Source organism: Anopheles gambiae, chromosome 2 (assembly GCF_943734735.2).
Source record: "Anopheles gambiae chromosome 2, idAnoGambNW_F1_1, whole genome shotgun sequence".
Classification (NCBI taxonomy): Eukaryota; Metazoa; Arthropoda; class Insecta; order Diptera; family Culicidae; genus Anopheles; species Anopheles gambiae.
This window is the reverse complement of record NC_064601.1, coordinates 59127278-59134432: the sequence shown is the minus strand read 5'-3', so window position 1 is coordinate 59134432 and position 7155 is coordinate 59127278. Positions and strand designations below refer to the sequence as shown.

The window sequence follows — 7155 nt, the reverse complement described above, 5'->3', positions numbered from 1 at the left end:
GCCCCACCACTGCCTATCTTACGCAAGGATCAAAACGTATCGACCGGTAGTAGAGTAGTAATTCCTCTGCGATACCGATAACACCGATCTAGGAGGGGAATCCTGTAGCGACCAGAGTTCCATCTGGTGCATACACCTTAAACCACGACCAAAAATGTTCGACGGGCGAACTAGAGCGAGACAACCAGTGACAGCACGCTTCACCGCTTCGATTATACGGTGGCTTGCTACACACACTTCTTCTCCGGCAACTCTCGAACGAGCAACACTAATTTTCGCGTCTCTCCCGAACTCACCGTTCCGCGGCTTAAAAGAAAAAAATAAATCGAATTCTACCAAAACGTAGTTCGCAAAGCGTGTTGCGTATCTCTTTAAAAAATTAGGGACCACTTTTGTGGCGCCCCTAAAGACTTTTTTTAGTTAAACTTACCGTGGCGCTGCTGGTATTCGATTCATCGACGACATCAAGTAGGGCCTTTCGCTACAGTCGGCGTTCTCATTTATCTATTGGTCTGGATCGAATACGAATGTGTTACGTTGCTATATAGAAATTGCATATAGAAATTAATATTGTGTTTACCACTTTCATGATGCGATGGTAATGTTTCATGATTGTTCACAGATATGGAAAACAAAAACAAAAACGTAAGCATCGTAGACGAAAATGGGAATCCTGGTAAGCCGCCCCTAAGCATGCTAAGAAATTTTGAAGAAGAAGAAGAAACAACACTTGGTACGTATTTAAATGTTATAGTTCGATTTTCACCATTCTTAAACTTTGTACTTAATTTGCGTTATGTGGCTTCGATGTTGCTTTTATACAGATTCTGGAAACGCTAAAAAGCAGCAAAAAAAGCAACCATCTGGGACAATGAAGAATTATATTGTTTTTCCAAATGGAGAAAAACTAGAAATTCGTGGCACTATTTGCCTTCTTCTGCCTATTTTGCGTTCTTACGTTCATGAGTAATTTTATCGTTTCCATGCAGGTGCTGTCAATCTGGATCAAACTGTATGTGCGAAACCATTAGATGCTAATCCGAGTGAGTTATTTCAAGATCCTTTATGTTACTTCGTTATTAACAGTACTTTTTTTCTTACAGGCTCCACACAAACACAGCAAACTATTTTTTTAAAAACTGCTGGAGCTACTCCATGTAAGATTCATGAACACCCTTCCCTCAACCTTTTGAAATAATCGTTATCTTTTTTGCAGGTACTACCAAACCTGTACAACAGCCATTAGATGTTAAAAAGTCTGCTGGAAAGCCACATCCCGTTACACAAACACAGCAAACTATTTTTTTAAAGACTGCTGGAGCTACTCCAAGTGAGATTTTTGAACACCCTTCCCTCAACCTTTTTAATAATCGTTATCTTTTTTGCAAGTACTAGCAAACCTGTACAACAGCCATTAGATGTTAAAAAGTCTGCTGGAAAACCAGGTCCCGTCACACAAACACAGCAAACTATTTTTTAAAGACTGCTGGAGTTACGCCGAGTAAGTTTTATTTTAACCAATTTCGTACGCTTTGTAATGACCATATTCTTCCTGCATAGGTTATAGTAAATCAATCCAACAAACGTCTTTGGAAACGTCAGGAGATATTATGGGTAGGTTAATTGACGACACCTTCTTTAAATATGAGTTCGTTACATTCGTGACAAATAATATGTTTTCCATTCAGAGTATAGCAAACTAAAACAGCATTCCAAAACATCTTACGCTACTCCGGGTAAGCAAATTGAAACATGTTTTAATTATAATTGTGGTAATCTATCTCATTTTATAGGTCCGATCAAACCGAGTCTGCAAATGGTTAATACCGAACTATCTGGTAGTTTGCTCGGTGAGTGAAAAAGAATTAAAATTTAGTTCATAGACCTAATCAACTTGTTGTACAGCAGCCAATACAACTCATTATGAGCAAACATATTCAGAGCGTAGAAACAAAAAACCAAATAAGGCATTAAATATATATTGTAAATATATTTGTTTTATTTTCAATATTTGGTTTGTTCTTCCATCTTTATTTCAGATCCCGACGATACTCCATTCTTAATCACCAAGAACATATTACGACAGCTTATTCGTGGTTCTTATATGGGTCCGAAGGGTGACTTGAATATATGGTAATTTGTTTTTTATTTGTGATTTTAGATGAAGTTACTAGCGTATTCCAGGAACAAAGGGATAATTTCATGGAACCAATGTTTCGACGCATGGCCGAAATGGAAGCGACTTTTGCTTCACTGTATAATCAAATCTCGTCACAGACCAATCAAACGAATGTTGATCCAAAAGTGTTGGAAAATTTCGAGTTTGATACCATCGACAGTGGCGAAGCATTGACTGAACTTGACGAGCGACTTAAAAACGATGATCAGTATAAAAATACGTTTGTTGCATGGGTTCAAAGGTACATTAACGTTCCAATAAGTACAAAAAGGATGTCGAAACTGCTCAAAGCGTTATTTCTTTTACATTTCTTTGCCTTCTGACATGGAGTGGAAGAGGAAAAAGAGCAATGTACACTTTGTCAAATTATAAAGGAATAATAGACTTGTTTAAAACTGTAGGAAGTACTGAACTTTCCAAAGTAGGGGACCGTGAAGTTGCAGATTTCTTCATCCTTAAATTGAGATACGCTACATACTATCTAAGCCGGCAGGAATGCAACCAAACAAATAGTTGAGGAATCTTTAAGTTTAATTGAGGTTTAAAAGCCTTTGACTTTACACTTCATTGAATTTCGCCTCTTAATTCATGTGATATCTTAGAACTCTTATATATACAATACAATGCAGTACAAAATAAATGAAATCGATGTTTTGTTAACAAATTATAATGGTTTTTATTATTCACTCATCAAGTTATTTTGTATTAGTCATTGAGTGTATTTAATAATGGAAATAATACCATATCTCCCTCAGCTTCTTTGATAGTTCTAGCAAATTTAAGTTTGACATCGGAGCATTCTAATAAAACCTCGTCATTTTTCAAATCATCGTTATAAACAGAGTATATATGTAGCTTTGTGGAAGAAATGTGCTCGTCAAAATATTCGAAAATACGGGAAAACATTTTTCCAGCTATCATCAACTCATCCTGCTCTTGTCTTACTGAAACAAATTTTAAAATTACGTTACGTTGTTGGTCATAAACAAATCGTTGACATCATCATTTCGCAGCTTTAAATTTTTCCTCACATTCATAGTAATAGTTTGCCCTCTTTGCGTATAAAACGGCTGACGAAATGGTTGATCGTTTTGTTGAGCTCCTGTAAAATTTTCAAATTCCGATATTCTACGAATTGCCTGTTCTAAACATCTATAGTTAGTTATAATGAGCCTGTTTTTTATATTTCCTAGCTTGCGTTCATATGCATATGTTGAGTGATAGTCCAGAGGACCAAACCGCTCTACTTCTTCTTCGAGGTGGATTAGACTATGTACATTGGACGTAACAGCTTTTTTATGATATACATCGGCAAATGTTTCTACAAAAGTTTTTAGCATAGTACCAGCAGCTTTCCAGTGTTCTTTATGTTCGGTTGATGAAAATATTGTTATAGCACAGAAATAAAGCATAAAATGCTTATATTCCTGCTCACTCAACAATCCTTCCAATACTACGGAAGCCACGTAATGGAGAAACGTTTTGCAATCTGATCCTTTCCAATATGCTAGGTCGTCAATCGGGCGCATTTTTTGGTTCGTTTCAAAGGGGAGTTTTTGTTTTAGGAGTCTTTGTTTAAATTCTTCACGTTGCTGGCGATTCCATCTTTTCCATTCTTTTAACACTCCCATGTACCAAATGTGAAGTAGTTTTTTTGTAAGACCAATGTCTATTTGATGGAGACGATCAACAACAATAATATCCAGAATGATGTCAAATTCGTCCAAATCAATCAACGGCGTAGACCCCGTACAATGCAGAATATAATCTCTATCTAAAAATCCTTTGTGAGTGCGCTTTGGCGCAGACATATCCAAAAAGACCATTCGTTGTGACACCGATTCTCCTTCACAGCAACATTTTAAACAGGAGTGTCTTCCAGTATGACCTTGGACACCTGCAAAGAAACAACGTTTAGAAAATTTTACCTGTCATAAATGCTTATATTTTATTTTTAATGAAAGCTTGTGCTGGTGTATCTGCGATGATGGCTCGTAATTTTAACGTGATGGCATTTTCTCCCACCATCAGTCCAGTGCTCGATAATAAATTTATCTCATCGACTAGCTGCCGCAGATAAAGCTCATTACTTTCCGGTTTTGTTGGTCCGCAATAGATAGCCACGATCATCACTGGCCAATCCGGCTGGTCAACAATCTTCAACAAAATTGGCCAGAACTGTGTTTTAGATCGCGTATGAAGAGGAAGGCCATCGATGTTAAGATCGTACTGAAGCGTCTGTGGCACTGCAGTATGTTTTGTTTTAAAAGAGAAGGTTATTTAAATTACTACTTAGTATTCTCACATCAGCTTTTCGGGAGCCTTCTAAACAAATGCATATATTCGTATTCATAAGCAATGTAGATTTACTTACCGCATTTCACTTGTCAAGCAGTGGCGTATTCCATTATACCAAAATTTGCCATTTCCTATGGACGAAAGGATAGCAGGATTTCGTCGTGTCCGCAGCAATGTCCTTGGAACTTTAGGCACACGGAGATCTGTGTTGGCTCGAAGATATTTTAACAAACTTTTTAAAGATGCGTGCGATTCTGATCGAGCTAGCGCCCAATACCGTAAGCCCTCTTCGCTTGTCATTTTGGTGTAGTCAGGATCGTTTTCATCGTCCTCAGATGCTATGTCCTGATCGTCGTCCATCGATGCTTCATCTTCCGATTCACTTAGGTTCAGTTCCAAATCCTGAGTTTCTTGAAAAAGCATGTGTTCGGGATCAACTGATGATGCCTTATCGGTATTCTCGCCATCGAACAGCTCCGGTGAAGTCGACGCTGCTACAAAGCCAACAAGAAATGCTAATTGTAGAACTGTAAACTTAATAGCTGTTACATTAGAATACTTACCTTGTAGTTCTGATGGCGATACCACATTCACAATATCTTCCACCGATTCTTTATACTGCTTTAACAGTTTTGCGGCTCTTCGGTATAAAACGCCAGACTTACGCAGAGCCTGCAAATGGCGATTTTTGCCACACAATTTGTTTATAACCGAGAGTTTTTTCTCATTTGAGTCCATTTTCATAAAGAAAACTAACTTAAATATCAACACAAATGCGTACAAGGTTGCTGTTGTTACGGATGTAGCTATCTATTTATTATTAGTAGCTTGGTAGACGTTTTTAGAACTGGCTATGTATGTTTCTATTTATTGCGCAGTTTAAAAATTCGTCTGTCCTTTCTGGCTTAATATTTGCTACTAACCGCGTTTCGCGATGGCGCCCTGTTCGTCGATCAGCTGTGCTACTTGACCCTTTTTGACCTGCTCCCGAATTGGCCCTAATTACGGAGATCTGGTTGTCGCCCAATCTAATCGTGTTGTCTCTCTTTGTGAATCTTGTACGCCATCTGCCGGGTATTTTGGATATTTGATCGAGTTGTCAAGTCAGCCTAATGTTTGTAAACATTACTGTTCCCTGTCCGATCACACGCGGTCGATATCGTGCCAACAGTTGCTAAAATGCTGCGAAAGACGCCACGAAGCTGCGAACCACAAACATGCAAAAGACGCTACGAAAAATGTTTTGATTATTTCCTTCTTCTCTTCCAAACATATTCTCCCTCTTCCCTTGCTGCCAAGTTTCTCAGTAGCGTCACCTATCGGACTTTGCACAAAGCTCTGAAAAGTGTATGATTTTGTTGGATTTCGACACTGTTTCAGACAGAAAGGCTCACAAATCTGTATTTTGACAGCTTCGGTGCTGCTGGTGTTGTTGCGGCTAAGGTCGCTACATATCATTACACTTTTTTTTTAACGAAAGTGCTGCAAGAAAAAATTTTATAGTGCCGTTTTTTTCGTGCAAATCGATATCGCCTTATCAATTGATATCTCTGGTTTTCGCATTTCGGGAGCAATTCGGTTCCTATCAATCATTCAACCTCATCCGCTCAACCTCGCCAGCTCAACCTTTCATTTCGCGTGCGTTGTTTAGTTTAGGTGTTGTTTTAACATGCCTTTTATGCCGTGTGCTTTTCGTTGGTGCCTTCAGTGTTGATATGTGTTTGCGCTTATAGTGTATATCGCTAGGGAATGTGTATCGATTGCTCACGGGAATGTTAGCTATAGTCGCCTTTATCTTAATATCAAATATGCGGCTTCACTGTGCACTAGTGATGGGCAAAACGGCTCCAGAGCCGGCTCCGCTCCGACGGCTCCAGAGCCGGTTTTAACACAAAGGACCAAAATAACTTTTTCAATGCAGTTTCAATCGAAATCCGTAAATAGCGGAGTAGGTCATGTTTAAAATAATTTATCAAAAAAAAAAAACATCGATTAGTTTTTAATATTGTTAAGAAAGACGAGACTAACGAATGCTACACAACGGCATGCATGTCAATACTGCAATCATATCGTGTGTTAGCTCTCATATATATATATATATATATATATATATATATATATATATATATATATATATATATATATATATATATATATATATATATATATATATATATATATATATATATATATATATATATTTATTTATTTTTTTATTACGCTATCATACAATGATGTCTCTATTGAACCGTTAGTGCGGAACCGTTGGTCCGGAGCCGTTGTTTCATCGCCGGCTCCGGAACGGTGGGCCCGATACCGGCTCCACAGCCATTGGAACGGAGCCGTGAGTGCAGAGCCGTTATTCCGGAGCCGGCTACGGAGCCGTTGGTGCGGAGCCGGCTTCGGAGCCGTGGGAGTGGAGCCGGCTCCGGAGCCGTCGGAGCGGAGCCGATGGTGCGGAGCCGTTGGTGCGGAGCCGATGGTGCGGAGCCGGCTCCGGAGCCGTGGGAGCGGAGCCGGCTCCGGAGCCGTTGGTGCGCTCCGAAACGCGCATCACTACTGTGCACTACTAATACATCATCTATTGAGTGTCTTTGGGTGCGTGTAAAAGTTTTGGATGTTTCCCTAGTCATCGGCTCATTCTACCTCCCTGCTGACCAAGCTGCCAACCCCGATGT

General features: G+C 39.2%; 2 long non-coding RNA genes across 4 annotated transcripts; one reads left to right on the top strand and one right to left on the bottom strand.

Annotated features, from left to right (window-relative positions):
- Positions 1–625: 625 nt before the first annotated feature.
- Positions 626–2843, top strand: LOC133391862 (uncharacterized). Of its 3 annotated transcripts, none has more exons than XR_009765319.1 (9): positions 626–733; positions 990–1043; positions 1104–1157; positions 1217–1330; positions 1390–1501; positions 1561–1614; positions 1689–1736; positions 1794–1850; positions 2040–2843. It is a non-coding gene; the product is annotated as an uncharacterized LOC133391862 (long non-coding RNA). The 3 variants fall into 3 exon arrangements; XR_009765320.1 differs by lacking the exon at positions 626–733 and having other exon boundaries at positions 820–1043; positions 2040–2096; positions 2162–2843; XR_009765318.1 differs by lacking the exon at positions 626–733 and having other exon boundaries at positions 820–1043.
- Positions 2844–4553: 1710 nt separating this feature from the next.
- On the bottom strand, positions 4554–6540 carry LOC133391470 (uncharacterized). The gene is made up of 2 exons (XR_009764968.1): positions 5041–6540; positions 4554–4971 (listed from the first exon to the last, which is right to left on the bottom strand). It is a non-coding gene; the product is annotated as an uncharacterized LOC133391470 (long non-coding RNA).
- Positions 6541–7155: the final 615 nt, after the last annotated feature.